The sequence below is a fragment of the Erinaceus europaeus genome, chromosome 7 (assembly GCF_950295315.1).
Source record: "Erinaceus europaeus chromosome 7, mEriEur2.1, whole genome shotgun sequence".
Lineage (NCBI taxonomy): Eukaryota > Metazoa > Chordata > Mammalia > Eulipotyphla > Erinaceidae > Erinaceus > Erinaceus europaeus.
In genome coordinates this window covers 75222459-75247235 of record NC_080168.1, presented here as the reverse complement: position 1 = coordinate 75247235, position 24777 = coordinate 75222459, and the positions used below count along the sequence as shown (strand labels likewise).

The 24777-nt window shown below is 37.4% G+C and overlaps 1 protein-coding gene across 15 annotated transcripts in view; it reads left to right on the top strand.

Annotated features, from left to right (window-relative positions):
* Positions 1 to 24777, top strand: part of ENOX1 (ecto-NOX disulfide-thiol exchanger 1) — a 772227-nt gene that overhangs the window by 240870 nt on the left and 506580 nt on the right. For 14 of the 15 annotated variants that reach the window (XM_060194781.1, XM_060194779.1, XM_060194786.1 and 11 more), the window contains one exon: positions 18371 to 18490. The exons of the other annotated variant lie outside the window; for it this stretch is intronic. The gene's annotated coding sequence lies outside the window, so the exon portion shown is untranslated. The remainder of the gene's footprint in view (positions 1 to 18370; positions 18491 to 24777) is intronic. 15 annotated transcript variants of the gene reach the window in all.

The window sequence follows — 24777 nt, the reverse complement described above, 5'->3', positions numbered from 1 at the left end:
ACAGCCAGATGGAACCTGGGCCATTTGCATAGCAATATATGCACCTTCCCACATGAGCTATCTGCTGCCCCCTTAATATGATTTTAGATGCGGCTAGATCTAAACTGCTTGTTGCTAAGTTTGTAATTTACCTAAAATATCTGAACCACAATTTCTTCATTTAAAAGTGGTTAATAATGACTACTGCATTATAAGGTTAGTTGTGTGACTTAAATGAGGTAAGCTATTGAAAGATGATAAATTTCATTGAGAATCTAAAGTGTAGAATTCAGTTCAGATCCATTATGAAGTATTTTGATTACTTTCAGCTTGGGTGAAACTTTAAATTCTTAGTTAAATTCCTTCTCTAAAGTACTCATTTATTGTCTATGATCTTTTTTGTTATCTAGGTGCACTGGAGAATTAAAAATCAACCTTTAAAAAATTATCCCATGGAAATCAAAAGCTCATAAATTACTAGATGCTAATGTAAAAGTCAAGAATCTGCTCCAACTTATTATTGCAGGCATACACAGAGCCATCTAGGGAAAACCAAGCATTGGCTTAAATTCCCAGAATAAGATACTTTGCAGTTTTCAAAATATGTCACTCACTATAAAATTAATTCAATTATTTACTAGCCACACACATACTAATCAGCAATGAAAGTATGAAATGACCACAGGGAAGAATGGACAATTACCCTTCTATGATTAGCACTGATATTAAGAACTGATGACAACTCACTTGGGTGTGATGCCTCAGTTTTGTGGAAAATCATAAACTGAATACTTAAAAACTAATTACAATTAATTAAGACAACTAAAAGAGCTGTGACAATTTGGGATTCTATTTTTACCAATTTAATCAATCTCTCCAGTGGAAAGTACTAGGAATATTTCAGATTGACAACTTAAAAGCTTTGCAATGAAAATGGAATGAGAAAAGCACAGGTGCTGGGTGGTGTGTACCTGGTTGAGTGCACATGTCACATGCGTAAGGACCCAGGTTTGAGTTCCCGGTCCCCACCTGCAGGGGGAAAGCTTCATGAGTGGTGAAGCAGTGCTGCAGGTGTCTCTCTGTCTCTCTTCCTCTATCCCCCCCTTTCCTTTTGATTTCTGGGTGTGTCTATCCAATAAATAAATAAAAATAATTTTTAAAAAATTAAGAAAAAAGAAAAGCACAGCAAGCTGAAGAATGTTAAGTGACATTCTATAAGTTTCCAAACAAACAGCCACTATATTCTGATTATGAAGGCAACCATGACAGAAGCAGCATAGGGAGAAAGTGAGAGCAAAGTTGACATAGTTCAGCAGATGGGATGATGAAAGATGAATGGTAAGGTGCCTGTATCCTCCTATGTGTAAATCTCTATTCACTGCTGCTGTGAAGAAAATAGCTGTATACAAGACCAACTTTACACCATTTGTGTACAGTGTGTGTACATATATGTGTGTGTGTTTGTATATACACATATACACTACACATTTGGTATGAAATGTCTATGTATATAGTATATACATCGCCTAATTCTAAACTTAAAAAAATAGTAGCTGTTTGAAGGGGAGAATGTAGAGCAATTTGGCAAATATATCAAAAGCTAGTCCCAGTTGGCTTGTCAGTAGGGCTAATAGGCAATGCTACACTTTCCTGTTTCAACAGGTCAAACCAAAACACCTATGTTGGTCTACAGTAACTAAGCTGGGCATGGCCATTAGCATATTCCTCTCAGCTCATTCTCAACCAGAGGTAGACAGTAGGGGAGCCAGACTACCCCCTCTAACTTCAGATTGGCAACCCATGTGAGAACTGAGGCTTCAGAATCTAATCCTTGCCCTCAGGAACACTGCGCTATGGTGGGGAGCTTGCACATTAGATAGGACACACATGCACCTAAAATCAGTTTGTGTGAAATTATTTGTCTCATTTATAGATATAACTGGTTTAATTTTGACCAGTTATATTTTTATGAAGTAATTATAATTAGTTTACTTTGCAAAACTGTGAAGTGAACATTTCTTTTTCATTTTCTAGGGGTGTTTCTTCTCTACCCCTTATCTAGGTATCCATCCTTGATGGATACAAATATCCCACACCATCTGCTTCCTAGCACCAATTCAGCTATGGAATAAATGAGAAACAGAATATCACCTCAAGTGGAGGAAGTTCAAACACTGGATTCTATTAGACAGGAAAATGGATACTCCAATAAACAGGGTTGTTGAGACTACAGCAAGTTATTGGCACAAAGCTGCAAGTCAGCAGTTTTTAGATAGTATCATGGATGAGTAGTTAATTAAGTGAAGGCATCCTATCCCACAGGAATATCTAGGAATGAGGTCTGCACTCTTCTCTTTGGACATAGGGGTAAATGGGTCTTTGATTTTATTGTCACCATCAGTTGGGTACTTGTACCCTAAGTTCTGCTGCTTTTACTTTGCAAATACATTTGTTGCAATGACCTTGGTAGACCCATAGACTAATTTAATTGCTTTTCTAAAACTATAGTCTCCCTCCACCAATGATTCCTTCAATTACAACTAATTAAGACTTGCCTAATATGTTGGAAACTGTCTTGTTTAAATTCTTTCTGTTCTTTACTTTATTGATTGATTTACTACAGATGGACAATTTCAAATGGGAGGCGTTTCTAGTTCCAGCTCATAGCTTCTTTTCTTGATATTGATTACATTTTGAGGTATTCAGTGCAAACAGACACAAACCACAAATAAAACCCTGTGTGTAAGGGGTGTTGTTTTCTGTTTTTAAATAAATATAGCATAGTGGCAGAATCTTAGAAAGTTGGGGGCTAAATTGCACAATGGTTGTTAGCATATGCAAATTAGCTAAACTTTTTTCTTTGTTTACTCATCTGTGAAATCATGGCAATAATGCCTAAAGCTCTTGTTGTGTATCAAAAGTTAGGATGGTTGTAAAACAGTGCCTATTACCTCAGACATACTCAGTAATAAATACTACCATTGTGGTGGTTTTCATGCTGGTCATTTTTATCTTGATTTTATGTTTTTTATTTTGTATGCATTCTAAGATTGTCAACTGTAAAGCATCTTTTTAAATTGTGAATGTCTTTAGAGGCACAGTATACTTTAAAATTGCTCTGCTACTGACAGTGTCCTTGATTTCAGTGGAATAGATTCTAGTAACCAAATTGTTTCTGTAGATGTTGGCTTAGAGGACAGAAGACAGGAGTTGGTCTGTGCCACAGCACAGAGCACTACGCAGAGCACATGCTCTAAATAAAATTGGAAGAATCTTGAGGCTGGATTTAGTTCTTGTTTCTTAGTATCTATGAGCTTACACTTCTCACCCTTGTGAGTTTGGGATTTTTCTAAAGCCCAGTTTGGAGACAGAGAGACATATCTGAGATTTGAGTTGTGACTGCAGAATTTTGCTCCAAAGGTACATGGGATTTCTCAGCCAGAGATTTCTACCTCTACAATGTTTAGAAATTTGTTCAGCATTTATTTAAAGGAGACATTGGGAAAATGCTATTCTATAATACAAATATAAGCTATTAGTACACTTACTGATTACCTGGCCAAAGTAGGATCAGTATGCTGGGGTTAAAGATAGCAAGAGTTTTTTTTTTTTCTTTCCCTGTATTTTTACTTTTTGTTTGATTTTCTCTTCATTTTAATGTGGACTCTGTATGTGTGCTTTCCAAATCAAACAACTAACTGGGAGGCGCAGTAAGAGTTTTATATGTTAGATAATAAAAGACCTTACTTGCTTTGTTTATTTACTTATTTATTTATTTTAATGAGAAATATAGAGAGAGAAAGAGAAAAACAGCACTTCTCAGCTTTGGGTTATGGTGGTGCCAGGTATTGCCAGGTACCTTGTGGCACCAGGTATATTAATGGTGTGCTCTAACAGGTTGAGGTATTTCTCCTGGCCTTACTCAGTTGCCCTAATTAAAGATGCCAGCCATGTTTTCTTGATTTCAGAATCTTTGTGGATAGTAACAGCAGGTTACTCCATGGAGAGATGTGGGTGGTTCCAGGCTGGTTTTCTCTGTGTGGGTGGGTGACTGGGTTGGCAGTGGGACAGACATTTTTCTACTTCAGAGTGCTGTTTTTGTATTTCTCTAGTTATGTAAATTATTTCATTATTAAAGTTGATTTGTTTCAAATAAATTGATTGAGATATGTGGACTTATCAAATGATGCAGGTTTGTCTATGGTTCTGCCACCAGTGATCAAAATATCATCAGTGCATATCTTAAGAAAATATTCAATTTTTAATAGTCATGCAAAATTCAGCTGTTCTCACAATATAATTTTACCTGACTTCTCAAAATATGTTATTTGGAATAATTATTTTGAGATATTTTTCTCTTTTTAAATTTATTTTCTATTTTATGTGACAGGACAGAAGAAATTGAGATGAGAAGGGAAGATAGGGCTAGAAACAGAGAGAGACTGGGGGGAAGGGAGAGACTTGCAGCTCTGCTTTACCATTTGTGAAGCTTCTTCCCTGCAGGTGGGGACAAGGTGCTTGAACCTGAGTCCTTATGCATGATAACATGTACACTTAACCAGGTGTGCCACCACTTGGCCCTGAGATATTTCTCTCTTAATAAGAGAGTTGGTCCATGTGATATTTGTGTGTGTGTTTGTGTGAATATGTTAATCTTCACACTGACTCTTTGCTGTCCCTTTCCTAAAGAGTTATTTCTACTTCTTGAACAAAGATTAACTTAAAACTATTCAGACCTGTACAGAGTTGTATTCTGAGCTGGTAGCTTCAATGAATTAAGTTATAATGTCAGTTATCAGCAGTAGTTTTGGGAGAGGGTGGAGAGAATCTTGAGGTCCTGTTGCATGATGATAGAAAAATACCTAAGTTATGAGTAAGAGTGTTATTCAGAGAACTTTCACAGGGAGATGAGAGATTATACCCATGTACACTATAAACCATTAACCATCAAATAAAATGATAAAAAAGAAACAATCAAATATTGATCTATTGTATACGTAAAATTCATAACATCATTTATCAACAGTTTTATTACTCTCTCACATATGTGAACCTAACAAATCCATACTCATACACTTGCAAGAATGCATGTGAACACATACATATGCAATTGTAAATACCCATAATTTTATTAGGTTGTTGGAAAAGTCATGGTGAATATTTGCATAGAAAAATGCAGAAGAATGTGTCATGATTTTTCTGACAACTCAATATATGTAAAATTATTTTCATATAAATTTATATTTTCAAGACTGTGAAATAGTATTAAATCATACTTTACCATAAATAAAGTCCCATCCTAACAATTCAGCTGGAAGAGGTATGGGTTAAAAAATAGCTATTTTATTATGTTATTACCACAAGCTGCACATTTAAATTTTTTGGGTTAGTGAGCACACATATCTAGCAGGTTAGAAACCATTTCCTTAAATTACAGTCTTTACTTAAGTACAGTACATTAGAAGACACTAACTGAAGTAGGGGGTCAAATATTACTTTCTTTTTTTTCTGAAAAAGAAGCTGGATACTTCTGATAATAATGTGAGCTAAATCTGTTTCACTGGGGAGGTCTAACTGTGTGGACACAGTGCACCATTTGGGCCATGATGCTGTTTCCAGTAAATATGGAAATGATGACTTCCCATGTGGTGGCCTGGTGTGACATCTCATGGGAAATAACTTAAAATTGTTTTATGGGTTTTGAAATTAATTCCTAGCCCTTTCCTAAAGTAACCAACCAATGTTTACAAGATGTACCATTATTCCATTCCATCAACAAGATGAGCATTTTGTAGAATGAAATACCCTCATTGGAGAATGAGTTGAATAGAGAAGGTTATGATTCAATGAGTAGCACAAAGTGGCCTGTGCTTTTGTCATTTTAAGAGCTGATCTTTGACCCATTTCTCTGTTCTTTCTTTGGCTTTCTCTAATGATTCCAAGTATTGAATAACAATTGGGATTTTTCTTTTTCCTTTGCCAGATGAAGATGGTTTTTGTAATGAGAGGTTTTAGACTAAATGCACATTTCTAACCTTGTGAAATCCCGGTAGGACAAAGGTGAATTGTAGCTTTCATTTTCCAATTTACTTATTGAGGCACCATTAGACATGCATTATACTACAAATGTTGGAGGAGGCTGTTATTAAGAGTAGGGAGAAGGAGGAGATGGAAAGAGTGTTTTTTTTAAAAAATCTCTAGATAAAGCAGATACTCCATGGACATTTTCTAGTGCTATTGTTAATGGACTTTAAATGTGGCAACTGCTCAGTGGGGTCAGAGCAACTTCATATATACATCATGCTCTGCACTTACCTCCTGCTGCATCACCTTCTGAGAACAATAAGGGCTGTAGGCTAGCCTGGCCTCTGCAGGATGTTTGTCAGCCATGCTTCTCCATGGAGAAGAAGTTCATGGGCATGCTGTTGATGTTCTTTCCCCCCTTTAGGTACCAGTATTTCCTAGGATTCTCCTTTTCTGCATCACCTATGGTAGATTTCTGGTCCCTTCAATTTTGCTATAGCAGTTGAAAAAGACTTAAGAGATTAATCCTGCTTTGTTCATTTCTAGCCACAGTGAAAGCAATTTTGTAAAGATTTAGCAGATTGATATAAACAAATGCTTCAATATAATATTTGGAGCTCTTGGGAAGTGAGCTCTGACTACATTTAAGGTCTGAGTATCCTGCATGGTTTGGAACTCCATGAATATGAAGGGTGAAGAGCTGCCAGCTAAGCACACTGCTATATGTGGCAGTGCCTCCATGCAGCTCAGTTAGAAAGACTGTGCCATTCTCCATGATGTCATATCCAGAGAGTATGTCACTCTGCTCTGTTTATGTCTTAGTATGTCATCAAGACCATTTATCCTAGACTGTCTATACCATTCCAACTGGCTGAATTTAAGGTCTTAAGCTTTCACTTGCAGTCCTTTTGTCCCCTTGCACTGTACCACAGAAGGTTCACTTGCCTACCTCTCTGATTGATTTCCTCTGTGGATATATTTTCTAAACTGCAGCTTCTTTCTTCTCTGCTAACTGATGACTTTGACCCAGGATTTCTCCAGTAATTATCTTCCTTATCCCTTAGCATCATTCTTTCTTGACTTGTTGTCTTGGATATGTACAGTCAGGTTTTGGGTGTGATTAGACTCATCTGCTTTTTAGAACACTTTGTTCAAGGCAGCTGGCATATGCTGAACATCCCTTTTGGAATGTGATTATTCCCTTCAGATTATTTAATGTCAAAACATAATAAAAAGTCCACTAATATGTGTATATATGATAGTATGTGTAATAAGAGCCTCAGTGAAATTTCATGGGTTACAGGGGTTTGCAGAAGTGTTTTGTAGAGACCTTTGGGATAATACCACCCAGGCAAGGAAGGGTAGGTAGCAAGTTAGATTATAGCCAGATCAGACTCTAGATGACCTGCCTTCTTCTCCAGAGTCATACTCCCACCAGTTCATGAAACAGTTTTTTTTTTAATTTCACCATTCTTTTTATTTTTTTTGTTATTCTTTTTTATTTATAAAATGGAAATATTGACAAGACTATAGGATAAGAGGAGTACATTGCCACATAGTTCCTACCCCCAGAGCTCCATATCCAATCCCTCCCTTGATAGTTTCCCTATTCTATATCCCTCTGGGAGTATGGACCCAGGATCATTGTAGGGTATAGAAGGTGGAAGGTCTGGCTTTTGTAATTGCTTCTCCGCTGAACATGGGCATTGTCAGGTCAATCTATACTCCTAGCTTGTCTCTCTCTTTTCCTAGTGGGGCAGGGATCTGGTGAGGCAGGGCTCTGAGACACATGGAGGGGTCGTCTGCCCAGGGAAGTCCACTTGGCACCTGGAACCTGGTGGCTGAAAGAGAGTTAAGATACAATGCAGAACAAATTGTTGACTAATCATCAACCTAAAGGCAAGAATATTGCAGATGAAGACTTGGGGTCTCCGTTTTGGAAATAGCTAGTAGGTCTATTTTAGGTGTGTTCCAAGGGGCCCATGACTTTACTAGTTTTTGCCTGAGCCTGGCATCTAATATGCAGGTGGACCCAGGTTATTATCTGGGGAGATGCTGTCATAGTTGGAAAAAGGCCTGAAAAGCTGCATTGGGGAAGAGAGTAGTTCCCAAATATGGGGAAAGTATATAAATATTGTTACTGTAAACCCCACCAGTTTGATCTGGGGCCCATCAGCACAGGAGCATATGTAACCTCTGCATTCCTGTAGGTTTGAGCACACATTCTGTGCTCACGGCTAGGAATATTCCAGGCTGCGCCAATTTCAGGATCCATCTTCCTCAGGTAGTAGGTAGAATATGTTGTCCAACCTCCCTTCAAAAAATGGAACATTCCCTACCATTATTGATTTACATTGAGGGCAGGGTCAGTTATTAACCAAAGACCTTTACATGGAAAAAAAAAAAACACCTTTGAGAAGATTCTTCCATTTAGATTTGATGTTACACTACTGCTAATAATAGAACTTGTTAGAGTTTGTTCCAATTCACTGTAACTTGCATGGCCCCAGGCATGATTCCCTGGGCTGTTAACCCATTGATTAAGCCTTCTTGATGTCTCTCAGTAGCAGCAAATCTTCTGTTCTTTACCTCCAAAACCATAAGCATACAGTGTAGGTAGGACTACCTCTTAGTCAACAAAATGACCTCCACTTTAGGTAAGGACTAAAGCCTTACCTAAAGTCCACCTGCTGCACTTTTGAGTGTATGGGGACTGGGCTTCCCCAGAAGTCTAGTCCAGTGATAAGACCCCATTGTTTCCCTAGTGCTCAGTAAGTGCCCAGTGACCATTGCAGCCGAACTTATAGCCAGGATGTACCTACTTTCTATATATTATTCTGAATCTGCCAGTGTCATAGAGTTTTCTTCTTTTGCTCTGAATTGAAATTAGAGTATCATGCTTTGCCTACTCTAACACTCATTTACTCTCTCTCTCTTTTCTCTCTCTCTCTTCAGTTACAGGTCTTTTGCAAGTTTTGACTCCTCTTTCCTGTTTGCTGCCTTATCTTGCTATGACTAGCTGACAAGCCTCAACAAAATGTTGATATATGCAATTTTTTACTGATATTGGGTAATGTTAAACTATGTCTCACTGTTCACAAGTGAAGATGACAGGAAGCATATATTTCTGTGCTGAAAATAGAAATCCAAATATGTTTCTTTGTCAATAGATCAAAATAATTAAATACTCTTTTTTAAATAGGGAACATTACTGGAAGCCAAGTTGTTAATCCTATTGCAACTTTATTTAATTTATTTTTTAAAATATTTTATTTTATCTATTCCCTTTGTTGCCCTTGTTTTATTTTTGTTGTAGTTATTGTTGTCATTGTTGTTGGATGACAGAGGACAAAGAGAAGTGGAGAGAGGAGGGTAAGACAGAAAGGCAGGAGAGAAAGATAGACACCTGCAGACCTGCTTCACCGCCTGTGAAGTGACTCCCCTGCAGTTGGGGAGCCAGGGGCTCAAACCGGAATCCTTCTGCTGGTCCTTGTGCTTTGCGCCACCTGCACTTAACCTGCTGTGCTACTGCCCAACTCCAGCAACTTTATTTTTTATGATGGACATCTGCTCAAAGGAATGCTTATTCATGGAAATGATAATCAGGACATTGCCACATTGCCTAAGCTTGCATGCTTGCCTACTGGTGTGTGTGTGTGTGTGTGTGTGTGTGTGTGTGTGTGTGTGTGTGTGTGTGATTAAATCCAAGTTTTATGTCTCAAAAAATTGCAGCTGACGTATCTTCCAGAAGAGCTTCTTTTCCCTACTGGCAACCTGTGGATCTTTTCTTTTACATTCTTCTCATTCTCTTTTGTATCATTTCAGAGATATTAATGCCCTACTTATCTACCACTTCTACCTCATTTTCCCTCATATTTAGCTTGTCTATACTCCTAAATGCTTCAGTCCTTTCTCTCCCATTGTTCCTGATGTCCAGAGCAACTGTCATAGAATTTTTTTTCTCTTCTCTGCTCACATACACCGCTCAAGAACGTTTAGGTCCTGAAGGAATTAATGTCTTTGAGAGTACCACACTTGGTTAGTAATAGATAAACTGCCATAATACAGAAACAGTCCTAGGAATTGTGTGTGACCACATTTACCATTGATGTTTATAACTACTTATGTTCACTAGCATTGCATATTTCTGGTTTGTAGAAAAGTGTGTTTATGCTATCATCTGGTTGATGAAGCCTCTCCTAATGTTTTACATAAATACTAGTGGTAACTCAGAAAAAGATAAAAGCATAATACTGGTGAAAAAATAAGACTCATAGCCTTTTTCAAAATTCCCAAAGCAATCTCTGAAGACTAAAAGACTGGTAAGGTTGAACTGATAGTAGAAACCTTTGGACACCACTATCAGAAAGCTACTATCTGTGACTTACATGTTTACTGACATGTTCATAATGCCACAGCAGATTACTGTGTCTATGGCACCTTCTCACATTTTTTTCATAGACCACAGCCCCCAGAAATCTACTGCCCTCAGTTAGTGTTAATGAAGGGGGAGAATAAAATGTCTCCCAGTTGGTGCAGTGCCTCCTCTCTACAATGAACATGGGTGTGTGTGTGGGGGGGTAGAGGCAGGATGAACTCATTCAGAACTCAGTACTTATAATGTAGCTTTTCTTTTTCTTTTCTTTTTTTCTTTGCCTCCAGTGTTATTGCTGGCATTCCATGCCTGTACTATGAGTCCACTGCTCCTGGAGGCTATTTTTTTTTCCCTTTTGTTGCCATTGTCGTTTATCGTTGTTGTTATTGTTGTTGGATAGGACAGAGAGAAATAAAGAGAGGAGGGGAAGACAGAGAGGGGGAGAGAAAGCTTGACAACTGAAGTCCAGCTTCACTGCTTGTGAAGTGACCCCCCTGTAGGTCGGAAGCCAGGGCTCGAACTGGGATCCTTATGCTGGTCCTTGCACTTTGCGTCATGTGTGCTTAACCTGCTGTACCACCGCCTAGCCCCTGTAATGTAGCTTTTCTTATGTTTACAGATGGGAGTCAGAGGCATAGAAATACACAGTGAAGAAAAATATCACTTAGGATAATCTATATGAAAGCTAGCTAGATACCAAAAGTGTCCAGATCAATTTGAACCACAAGGAGCTCATAAACTACCACCTGAAGGCCCTGTACACCAGAAGTCATACATACTATCTGTCAACTTCAAGTGTGGATGACTTTCTCCCAGTTGAAGAGTGAAAAACACCAACATGGTATAACAGAAAAAGGTAGTTTTAACAATGAGTAGTTATCCTTTCACTTAAAAATTAAATATACAAGTTATACAGAAAAACTTGTGGAGTAAGGAGAAAAATTGTAATTTTTAGTCAATCTCAGATATTTCCCTTTTAGTATCTGTTCTTCTAAATAATTTTTATATGTACTACATACCTACTACATAAATGTATACTCACCAGTATTTAAAAATGTAAATAACGGGGTTTGGGTGGTCTCACAGTGGGTTAAGTGCACATGACACAAAGTACAAGGACCTGTGTAAGGGTCCCGGTTTGAGCCCCTGGCTCCCCACCTTCAGGGGAGTTGATTTACAAGCGATGAAGCAAGTCTGCAGGTGTCTATCTTTTTCTCCTCCCCTCTGTCTTCCCTATCTCTCTTGATTTTTTTCTGTCCTATCCAACAACAGCATCAATAACAACAACAGTAATAACCATAACAACAATAAAACAACAAGGGCAACAAAAGGAAAAAAAAATAGCCTCCAAGAGCAGTGGATTCATAGTGTAGGGACAAAGCCCCATCAATAACTCTAGAGGCAAAAAAAATGAATTAAATTGAAAAAAATGTAAATAGCATTATGTTGGCTATGCTGTTCTGAAGCTTGTCATTTTTTATTAAATACTATATCTTAAAATCTTTGTTCTATATTAATAAACAGTCTAAGAATCTTTAGTCAAGGCAGTTGTATAACTTGATGGTCTCTAAAGGAACCAGCATATGAAAGAATTGATAAAAACATTTATTAAAATGACATCAAAATCAACCAAGAATCAAATAATTTATCAAAATTACATTTTATTTGTTCTTTAATATAAAATCATTATAGCATTAGAAGAGAACATAGCTTTACATATATGATTTTGGATTTGAGAAGTGTACTAGCTATAAAAATAAAAAATGCTGAAGTAAAATACATATTGTAGTATCCTAAATCTAAATATTTCTGAATAGAAACCACACAGTATATTAAATTGTATGGTACCAAAAACTGGGAAAAATATTTGCAGCAAATATGGCAAGACAGAACTAATGTCATCAATAATTAAACAGGAATCTCAGATATATAAGAAGAAAACTTAGCACCTCTGTAGAAAAAAGAGCAAAAAGCATGAATAAATAAAATGTAAATCCTTCCTCCTAATGCTCCTCCATGCAGAACAAACAACAGATGGAAATTGGGTGTTTCAAAGTGAGTTGATAGATGAGTCCTTTTGTGTAAAGACATTGCTGCTTGTCTTAATGGCAATGAGAAGCATTCTTGTTTTAAATAATTTAATATTAGAAGACACTGCAGAAAGTCACATTTTTACAATTAAATAACTTGTAGGCTCTATTAAGGAAAAACAAACAACTCTAAAAGTACCTTATTGGTGGCAAAATGTAATCAACAATACAGCATCACTGTGACATGGTATGATGAAACTGTTATGTAGTAATTTCAGCCCCCCAAAGAAAAGAAAAGCAACAAATGACTATTTACATGTTTTATTGTACTCCCAATTTTGTTATAAAAATACTGTAAAGTATTTCTTTATTATAACAATGAAATTTTTTATTTGTCATGAAATAAACATGCTTTTAGAGCTCACTGCAAAATCTTTTCTCACCTTTCTGCTGACTCACATTCTCATCATGTTCCATACTATATAAGTGACAAAAGAGGCAGGGGCAAATCAGAGGAGACATATTTGTATGACTCAGTTTGGCTGACTCCCAGCATTTCTTCCTAAAAACAGAAGTGGAATAGATCTCTGTGTAGGCGAGGAGAGTCTCAGCTTGGCCTGCACTGGAAGGGAGGCCTCCAAAGAGAGTCCCAGCAGGGGTTGCCTGAGAGAAGCAGAGCCTACAATATATTTCAGTGCTGTATCCAAGAGTGAACTGGGCCCTGACCATAGCTTTGTTCCCTGTTTTCAAAGGAGCCTGCACTGCCAAGAACTACAATCCAGAAATGAAAATTTGAGCTGCGTAACCTAAGGAGGAAAAAAATATGGCAAGATTTATGTAAAGAGATGTGCTTTGCAGCATCATTAAGATGGCAAAAACCTAGACACTAAATCCACGAATAGAATACTTGCATAAATTATAGCACCTTCACAAGGTAGAATATTATTGCAACCATTAAAGACTCATGTTTTTAAAGACCATTTAAACAAATGGGAAAACACATTATTAGGTTAAGTGAATAAAGCAGGGTTGGAAATGGTATTTATGGTATGAGCTTATTTTATTTTTAAAAATTACATAGGAAGAAACTAGAGTGGAATATTCCAGAGAAAAATTTACAGGTAGTTTATTATATAGATGGTATTATATGGAATTGCATTATTTTCACGCATTTATTCACCCCTCAATATACGCACCACTGTAAGAAAATATAAGAAGTTGTGTTTCTATATACATATCCTCATATACTCTGTTGAAATCTGAAAGATGTTTATCATTTTATTTCATGTGTATGTATGTCTTTGTAAAGAAAGAAGGGATTTTCTGCGTTTGGATTTAGGGAAGCAAGCAAAAGCCATTCTGGGTAGCATATAATAATAGCGGTAAGGAAGAGAGTACTTTAATTGTGTTCCTGTATATGAACGTTATACTTCTATCTCTTATTGTGGTCTTAGAATATGCTGTTCATACTAGTGTTAAAAGTAGCATTTAAAGGCTAGGAGGCAATGGAATCTGGAGTGTGCTATAATCTAGAGTGAAGGCTAAACAAATGAAGATGAATACTCTTCTAATAAAATTGCTGTTGCCCTTCCTGAATCTTCTCATATATCCTGCTAACTTCTGCCTCTAAAAAGGAGCTGTTTATAAAAGGTGTCTGTCTGAAGCACTTCTGAGTGGTATCAGTTCTCACACATATCCTTTCCTAAATGCTGACAAAAAGTGGACATGCAGAATCTTCTAAGTTAGGACTATAGTTTTCAGTAAGGAGATTGGCAGAGATATGAGAGCTTGTTTGATTCTGTTAATATTCTATATCTTGTGTAGAACAATGACAGTATACTTGCTTTGTGACAACTCATTACGCTGTCTAGTATTCTATTTGCATATTTTATTTTAATCAAGCAGTTAAAAAAAAAAAGCATACAAGAACAAAAGGATAGTTACCAGGCAGGGGAGATGCCATGGCCACAAGCACAAGCAGATGACATTTTTGACTCTCCTATTGGCAAAAACTTTTGTTTTAAAGAAAGATGTCTTTTGGTGATATAAATGAGAAAACATTTCTGAGGACACACTTTATTGTGTTTAAATATTTTAAAACAATTTTCTTTAGAGGATTTTTCCAAGGACAGAAAGAGAAAAGAAGAAGGAGGAGGAGGAGGGAGGGGAGAAGGAGGAGGAAACATCTTAATTGGTATTCATAGCAACTTTGTAAAAATGAAAAATCAGAAAAAAACACCTATTGCCAAGCATTGAGTGACTGACTAGCTGGTAATAGTGTCTATGAAATATGTTGTTATCAGACATACCCAGGGCAAGACTACTTTTTGTGTGTGAAGAGTTATATGAATAATTTGCTGACTGAAATAGCAATTTCCACTTAGCTTTCATACAGATATACACATTCACATAAAAAAACACATATACACTCAGAAATCCTACTTAAAACATCTACATCTGGGTACTGGTACATGACAGTAGAATATATGCCTTGCATGTATAAAGCTCTAGGTTCAGTCTCTGGCATTGCATAAAAACAAGAAAAACAAAAAGAAATGGAAAATTATAAACAATAGAGTGCTGCACTGGTCTCTCCTCCATCCATAAATAAGTAAACACATCCATATAGACAGAGGTGAAATAGTAGCCATTAAAATGTCCGTGGAATATTTCTTAGTTTTTGCATGTTTTTTTACTTCTTTTGTTTTACCATTTAGAAAAAAAGAATGCCACTAAATATAACTCTAATAATTAGAGAAAATAATAATGTATCCATTTATATACCCTCAACTCTGTTTATAGTATCCAAAGTTTTTAAGTTAAAATAGGTAGGAGAGAGCAAGAAATTTGAACAAGCTATATTTGTCAAATTTAATGATACTAAATAATGATTTTGAAAAATAACCTTGAAAATGAAGCATATTATTATGAAGAGTTTATCTTTATTACAGTTAGATTGATTATTTCTACGGTATTCTTCAATAAAGTCATTTTCAATTATAGACCAAGTGGTAGTGGTATAGTTCTCTAAAAATTTTCTATTATCTTGAAAGAATCAAGAAGATATTTATATTCCAAACTTAAACTCTCACAATCAGATTTGGATGAATCCAGGTTCTATACATTTTTTAAAAAATATTTATTTATTTATTTAAGAAAGGAGACATTAACAAAATCATAGGATGGTGGGGGTACAACTCCACACAGTTCCTGCCAGTCAATCTCCATATCCCATCCCCTCCCCAATAGCTTTCCCATTCTCTATCCCTCTGGGAGCATGGATCCAGGGTCATTGTGGGTTGCAGAAGGTGGGAGGTCTGGCTTCTGTAATTGCTTCCCCGCTGAACATGGGCATTGACTGGTCGATCCATACTCCCAGTCTGCCTCTCTCTTTCCCTAGTAGGGTGAGTCTCTGGGGAAGCTGAGCTCCAGGATACATTGGAGGGGTCTTCAGTCCAGGGAAGCCTGGCCGGCATCCTGATGGCATCTGGAACCTGGGGGCTGAAAAGAGAGTTAACATACAAAGCCAAACAAATTGTTGAGCTATCATGGACCCAAAGGTTGGAATAGTAGAGATGAAGTCTTGGGGGGTACTCACTGCACACTCTAGTGTACTACTGCTTTCAGGTATATATTTGCTCTAGTTTATGGATACCTGTGAACATAGGCTCTATCTCCTGAACCTGGTCTATATCTAGGTTTTGGGACATTGTTAGGAAGTGAACCACCTGGGATGGAATTAGAGAATACTATGAAAGGAAAGGTCTCACCCAAGTGATGAAGCTGAAGGGTTGTCGTTCCACACCTGAAGTCTCTGGACACAGTCTGAAGTGAAGCATGCTGGGGTGCCACTCATTGCGTTGATTAGGTTGCAATCAGCGGATGCAGTATTATTCGATAAGAATTGGGAGAAGCATATGGGAAAGTGGGCTGTACCCTAGGGTCCCAGGGCTGGGGAAGTTTAGGCTCTATAGTGGAAATGTGAGGTTCCTGCTCTCTTAAGGTTCGAGAAGACAATGTATAGTTACTGTTTTCATCACATTATTTTGTAATTGGGTTAACTTTGAAAAGTCCCTTTGTTAGACATACAATCAATTTTCCCCCTCTCATATTAATTAGTGATTTATATAACTACAATTTAATAGGTGTGTACATAAACTCCATTACCATCACCAAAAGATTGTGTCCCATCCTACCCACCCGCCCCACTCTCCCCACCCCCGCTGGCCCAGGAAGCTGCATGTCCACCCTGCCACTCACCACAGGGTTTTAAAGACAACATTGAGATACCACCTCACTCCTGTGAGAATGGCATACATCAAAAAGGACAGCAGCAACAAATGCTGGAGAGGCTGTGGGGACAGAGGAACCCTTTTGCACTGCTGGTGGGAATATAAATTGGTCCAGCCACTGTGGAGAGCTATCTGGAGAACTCTCACAAGGCTAGATATGGACCTTCCATATGACCCAGTAATTCCTCTCCTGGGGATCTACCCCAAGGACTCCATAACACCCAACCAAAAAGAGGTGTGTACTCCTATGTTCATAGCAGCACAATTCATAATAGCTAAAACCTGGAAGCAACCCAGGTGCCCAATGAACAATGAACTCAATTTCTCTGACTCATCTTGGTCAGAGCTAGAAGGAATTATATTAAGTGAGCTAAGTCAGAAAGATAAAGATGAGTATGGGATGATCCCACTCCTCAACAGAAGTTGAGAAAGATCAGATAGGGAAACTAAAGGCAGGATCTGACTAAATTGAAAGTAGGGCATCAAAGTTCTATACATTTTTAAGCATTTAATTTTTGAGACTACCTTTAAAAAAATAAAAAGATTAAATCATGTAATATAGTGTAACTGGCCCATGAAAAGGATTTGCAGCAGCAAGGGACCAGGCTTGTCAGTGCCCTTTACTTCAATCTGAAGTTGTATCTTTAGATAAATACACTTAATTCACTGTTGCTCTGTTCACCCTCCCTTTTTTGATAGAAATTCTTACTCAGTATTAGACTATACCTACTTGCTACTAACACAATTAAAGATGTCTGGTGGCAGAAGGTACATTGTGGTAGGGGGGTGGGGGAGAAACTAGGAGCATTACTGGGAGAGGGTTCACCCAGTAGAGAAGCACATAAGAATCTGGATTTGAGACCCCAGCCACTACATTGGATTAGTGGTAAATGCTGTGGTGTTCCTTTTCCTTCCTCTTTTGTTTTCTTTACCTCCCTTTAGCTTTCTGTCTAAAAACAAGCAAATAGTGAGAGAGCATGCATTTAAGGCTTACTGTGGATATTTCTTTAAACTAACTTGTATAAGTAAATACATATTTATGTACTGAAACCTTGTATTTAAGAAACCTGCCCTCCTATTCCACAACATGGCTCTAGTATATATACTAATATAGACTCATTACTTGTTATGATGCAGACTCTGGCTCAGTGGGTGTTGCGTGGCCACTAGGATTCTCCATGTGAGCAGGCTCCCATGTGATACCATAGCTGTTGGCCTGCAGGTACACGCTGTGTAGTGAGACTCTGCTCCATCTCTATCCCTCTTCTGAAGTGGGTGGCCCCTCAACACTTCCACCTGTATCTTTCTGAGACCTGTTCTGATCTATTGGCTTCTAGGAGTATCTTGTGCATATTGAACCATGAACACAGGTGTAGGACCTGGATCCCATGAAGCAAACAACAGAGTGGATGGCTGTGAATGAATGGATGAAAAGCAGGAAAGGGAGTCAGCACATTGCAGAGAAGCAGCCTCTTCACCTCTGCTCTGGGGACATACTGAGGAGTAAAGTACACAGATAGACTCACTCTCCATTTTTAAAGTACACAGACAGACTCACTCTCCATTTTAATATGCCACCAGCAGCACAGGGTAGTGTAAGCATGAGGTTGTTGTGATAACTTCACAGTTCACAAAAACACACTCAGTTTGGTAAAATGCTTCTGTTTCAGGGTTTAAGGTGTATTGTATGTAATGACAGTCCCCTCAGAAGACAGATTAACCTGCTTGTGAACTCTTCTGGGAATTGTCCTCAGGAACTGACTGTTGCCACCTCACGCTTCCTGTGCCAGGTAAGGAATATGCCCCTAGCTGCTGACTGCACTCCTGTTCTAAAGCCCTCAACCTGTGCTTGGTGGAGAAGAGTAGGGGTGTATGGATATGAAGAAGCTGTTTTCCAAATAATAATATTTGAGCCACAATGGAGATAGGACTTTTTATTACCAGACTAAGCTAAGAAAAACAGCAGATTCCACCTCTGAGTAACATCAACCAGTATTTGTTCTTTTCTTTTTGGCTTATCACGTTTAATATAATTCCTTCAAGTTCCAGATAAGATTAGGCAAAATAGACAACTTCATCATCTTTCTTTTCTTTTTTTCTTTTTTTACCTCCAGGGTTATTGTAGGGGCTTGGTGCCTGCACTACTCATTTACTGCTTCTGGAGGCCATTTTTTCCCATTTTGTTGCCCTAGTTGTTGTTGTTATTGTTGCCATTGATGTCATTATTGTTAGATAAGACAGAGAGAAATCAAGAGAGGAGAGGAGACAGAGAAGGGGGAATAAAGATAGACACCTATAGGCCTGCTTCACCACCCTGGTTCACCCCCCTGCAGGTGGGGAGCTTGGGGCTTGAACTGGGATCCTTATGCTGGTCCTTGCGCTTTGCTCCATGTGTGCTTAACCCACTGCACTACCACCTGAAACCCCAACTTCCTCAGGCTATCCAGGCACATCATCTTTAATTTTCATTATCTGAATAATATGGATACTATAACTTTCTTAACCATTCATCTATTGTTGAGCATCTGGGTTGCTACCAAGTTAGAGTTATTATAAACTGTGCTTCTATGAGCATAGGTATGCATAGATCTCCTTGGAACTTAAGAAATAAAAACAAAAAGGGAAAACACAGTTTCAAACTTAGACTAAGCATGGTGTATTGCATCAAAACAAAGGTTTCTGTGTAAGGAAGGGGAAGTATGGTGTAAAGGGGCCTTTGGAGCCATAGTACCTGATAATATAAAGAATCCTAAGTTGAGAGTGAAGGGATTGTACCTCTGTATCTACAGCTGTACTGTAAACCATTAGCCCCCCAAATAAAGTGATTTGAAAAGAAATCTCAACAAATTAAAAAAACCTTATACTATTATATCTTAGCAGAAAAATCTATTAATTTTCAAATATATTTTATAAAAATATCTTTGGTAAAAAAAATTCCAAGAACCTTAAGTTCTGCTTTCTCATTACTCTTTTGGAAAGTACCCATAATTATATTTCTAACCATTTAGCAAAAAACCAAAAAGAGAAAAAACAATCTGCTCTTTATATCTGATGACATTCAGAGCACCATCAAAAACGCTGTCTCGGGAGCCGGGCGGTGGCCCAGTGGGTTAAACGCAGGTGGCGCAAAGCGCAGGGACCGGCGTGAGGATCCCGGTTCGAACCCCCAGCTCCCCACCTGCAGGGGAGTCACTTCACAGGCGGTGAAGCAGGTCTGCAGGCGTCTGTCTTTCTCTCCCCCTCTCTGTCTTCCCCTCCTCTCTCCATTTCTCTCTGTCCTATCCAACAACAATGACATCAACAACAACAACAATAATAAAAAGACAACAAGGACAACAAAAGGGAAAATAAATAAATAAATAAATAAAAATTACAAAAAAAAAAAAACCGCTGTCTCTATCCATATCCTTTGCTTGGGTATAATATGCCAAGCAGCTCAGTGTTCTACCTTATGTTTTTCTTTTCTGTTCTTGTTTCTAAGTTCTACCCAGGAGTGAGATCATCTCACACTGATCCTTCTATTTCTATTTTATCTGACTTTAACATGATTGCTTCAAGCTCTATCCAAGAGGAAGTGAAGGTAGCTTCATCGTTCTTAATACCTGAATAGTATTTCATTATGTATATATACCACAACTTTCTTAGTCATTCATCTCTTTTGGACATCTAGGTTGCTTCCAGTTTTTTGCTATTCTATATTGTGCTGCTATAAACATAGGTATACACATATATATATTTTTTGAAAGGATGTGTTTGTTTCCTTAGGATATATCCCCAGGAGAGGAATTACAGGGTTAATAGGTTAGGCCCATTCCTAGCCTTCTTGGAGTTCTCCAGACTGCTCTCCACAGGGGCTGGGCCAATTGACATTCCCACCATCAGTGCAGGAGGGTTCCTTGCTCTCTCCAACATTTGTTGTTACTATCCTTTCTGATGTATGACATTCTCATAGGAGTGAAGCGGTGTCTCATTGCTGTCTTAATTTGCAGTTCACTGATAATCAATGATTTTGAGCATTTTTTCATGTTTTTTCCCTTTTGGATCTCTTCTAATGAATATGCTATTCATATTCTCTTCCTACATTTGGATGGGTTTGTTTGTTTTCTTGTTGGTGAGTTTGGTGAACTCTGTATATTTTGGTTATTAGCCTTTTGTAGGATTTCTGATATATAAAGATCTCCCAGTCTGTAAAGAATCACTTTGAGTGGTGGTTTCTTTTGTTGTGCAAAAACTTTTCAATTTGATATAGCCAGATTAGTTAATTTTAGTCTTTCTTGTGAGTGGATTTGAGTCATAGAAGATGCTTGTAAAACTTAGATTTAAAAGAGCTCTGCCAGTGATTTCCTTTAAATAGTTTCTGGTTTCTGGTTTAACATCCAAATCATTTACCCATTTGGAGTTCACTTTTGTGTATGATGAGGTGAAGTGGTTCAGCTTAACTATTCTGCATGTTTCAAACTAATTTCACCAAAACCATTGTTGAAGTAACTTCCTTCTCCATTTAATATTTTTGTCCCCCTTGTCAAAAAGTAGATGTCTACAGATGTAGGGGCTTATTTCTGGGCTCTCAGTTCTATTCAACTAGTCACTGTATCTGTTTTATTCCAATACTAGGCAGGTTTGACTACAAATAATTGCCTTATAATATAGTTTGATATCTAGAGCATAGTACTTCCAGGCTTGTTCATTTTTTCCTCAAGATTTCTCTGGCAATTTTAAGTATTTTAAAATTCCAGATAAACATTTGTAGCTTTTGTTCTATCCTCTTAAAGAAATCTAGTGAGACCTTCATAGGGATTGCATTAAATCTGCATATGGCTCCGGGTCAAATATTCATTTTGATTATGTTAGTTCTTCCTGTCCATGAACATTGGATATCTTTCCATTTCTCTCTGTATTTTTTCTGTTTACATCAATAGTTATTGTTCAGTATACAAGTCTTTCACTTCTTCTGTTAAGTTTACTCCTACATACTTGACTGTGTTTTTTTTTTTTTTTTTCCTCCAGGATTGTCACTGGGTTTTGGTGCCTGCACTACTAATCCACTGCTTATAGAGGCAATTTTTCCTATTTTTGTGTTTATTGCTGTCGGATAGGACAGAGAGAAATTGAGAGAGGAGGGGAAGATAGAGAGAGGGAGAGAAAGATAGACACTTGAAAACCTGCTTCACTGCTTGTGAAGCAACCTCCCTACAGGTGGGGAGCCAGGGGCTCAAACAGAGATTCTTACCTGCATCCCTGTGCACAGTGACATGTGCGTTTAACCCTCTGTGCTACCGCCTGACCCCAACTTGATCGTTATTACTGCTGTAGTAAATGGGATTGATTTTCGAATTCCTTCTTTTGATTTAGTTGTTTGTGTAGAAGAATGCCACTGACTTTTGTATATTAATTTTGTAACCTGCAGCCTTACTATATTGGTTAATAATTCCCAGGGCTACAAGACCCATTCAGTACACATCAACAAAAGAAAAACAAAGAACCACATAATTATTTCAGTAGACACAGACAAGATTCAAGATTTTTTTTATAATCAAAACATAACAAAAATTGGTAATAGATGGAACATTCCTAAATCTAGTTGAATTTATATACAGAAACTTACAGCCAGCATCATAATCAATGGTAGAAGAGTGAAAGCATTCCCATTTAGATCAGGTAGTAGACAGGGCTGCCCACTATCACAGTTACTATTTAACATAGTGTTGGAAGTTCTAGCCATAGCAATTAGGGAAGAGAAAATAATTAAAGAGAAGGGCTCCATCAACTCTCAGAGAAAGAGGACGAAAAGGGGAGAGATATTTGAATGAAGTAATAGGGTTATGTGTGGCTTGGAGGAGAAGAAAGGAATGGACCTGAATGAAAAAGGTAGAAATTAACATACAAATGTAGACCAATAGCTGTAGAGATGATGGTTAACCCATGTCTGCTACCTTGCGGTGGACTACAATGGAAGGATCAGGGATTCAGAACTCTGGTGGTGGGAATGGTATGGAACTGTGCCACATTGGCATACAGTTATGTAAATTAATATTGAATCACTAATTAAAAATACCAATAAAAGAAGTCAAATTGCCACTATTTGAAGACAATATGATAATATGCATAAAAAACCCTAAAGAATCCAGTCAAAGACCCTTTCACATCTTTCTCAGCCATCAGGAATAACTCTATCTCTTAAACATGGTGTCCAGAAACTAATAAATTAGAAAAAATGAGTGTTCTTCATACTGTCTGCTCCTCTTTACTGCACCATTTTGGGGAAGATGTACTTTGCTTGTCCCTTCCTAGGTGTGTTATACATCATCTTATTAGAAATGAATCTTCCTGGGGCACTTTTCTCTTTTCTTTGACTACTTAACAGCTTAGCTGCCAATGGTTAAAATAGTTTTCCCTTGGCTCATCTTCCTGTAGTAATCCTTCATCAGCTTTCCCCACAGGAAAAAAAAATCACCCCAAATTATTTAATAATATAGTATTAAAATCTCTATAAGACAGTGACTCTTCTAAGTGATTGTTTGGATATGAATGACTGGAGAATTGGCAAAAGGAAAAGAGAATGCTTGAGTATGGAATCAAAATCTTGGAAAGCATTTATGAGCATATCAGCAGAATGGAAGTCATTGTGACATTGCCACAAACAAGAGCAAGGTGTCATGCCAGGGACAATCCCAGGCTTTTAGGCAAAGCTCCAGCTGCAGAGAGAGTCTTACTTTTTTTGCAAACTAGGTGTAAATAATTGGTTGTTAAGTCACATTCTATGGTTACTGGCTGTATTGTGTAAAGTGCCTTTACAAAAGAAGCATTGCTCAAAAGCATTAGAAATGATGATTGAAGATTGAATTTGCTCCATTGAAATAACCTAAATTACATGCTGTAACATTGTTTTCCCCAAGTAACACTGACTTAAGATGTTTAAAATGTCAGAAATGTATATTCTTAATAAGGCCGGTAGAATCAGCCATACTTCAGGGAGTACCATAGGTCTTCATCATCATTTAAACAGACCTTTGAGACCACATGAATCGTGACTTGATTTCTCTCATTTTAAATAAATCCAAAATGACTGATGTATTCCGACATCCACATAGAGCTGAACCAGATGTGTGACTGAGTCATGTTTGTATGTTCCTTGCTTCTAATCCTTCAGTGTATATTTAGCATTTAACATTTAAACATCTAGAGTGAGGGATTATTCTTCTAAGTATTGTAATTCTTGATGCCTAACAAATGAGTGTGTGTGTGTGTGCGCGTGTGCAGAGCTGGATTAAGTGATGGGAGCAAAAAAATCACTGGCATAAATTGAAATATGGCACCTGCTAATTCATTTTATAATGTAATATTTGCAACAATATAAAATACTTTTATTTCAAACTTTTTGTGGGGTGGGAGCAAAATAACAATAAGAATATTTGAATAGTTTCTGTGACAATAACAAAAATGTACTGGCACTGCTAAACTATTTGTATTGAATGTTTTGAAGCCAACTTAGGTACAATCAACTGGATTTGACAGCTTATAGTCTGTTAAAATTATTATATTGAGTAGTGTTTTATTTAGGTCTGTTTACTAAAAATACGTGGTTCTTAAAACTTTTCTTTTATTGTGATATAACTGACTCATAGTATTTTGGTTTTACAACTAAATTCCTTGGCATATGTACCTGTTTATTATGACATGATCATAAATAATCTAGTTAATACCCATCAAATCACATACTAGTTTTTTTTCTTGTGCTAAAATGTTTATGATACACTCTTTTAGCAAATTGCAGATGTATATTACAACATTATTAACTATAGTAAGTATGTTAATTCTTTTGTTTGGTAAACCATGAAAGAAAACTAAAAGGAAGAAGGATCAGGAAAAAGTGGAGACTAGTTTGATACTAAGAAAATAAGTACCCACTTTGTAACTTTGTTGTTATTATAGTTATTATTGTCATTATTGATGTTGCCATTGTTGAATAGGACAGAGAGAAATGGAGAGAGGAGGGGAAGACAGAGAGGGGGAGAGAAAGATAAACACCTACAAACCTACTTCACCACTTGTGAAGTGACTTTCCTGCAGTTGGGGA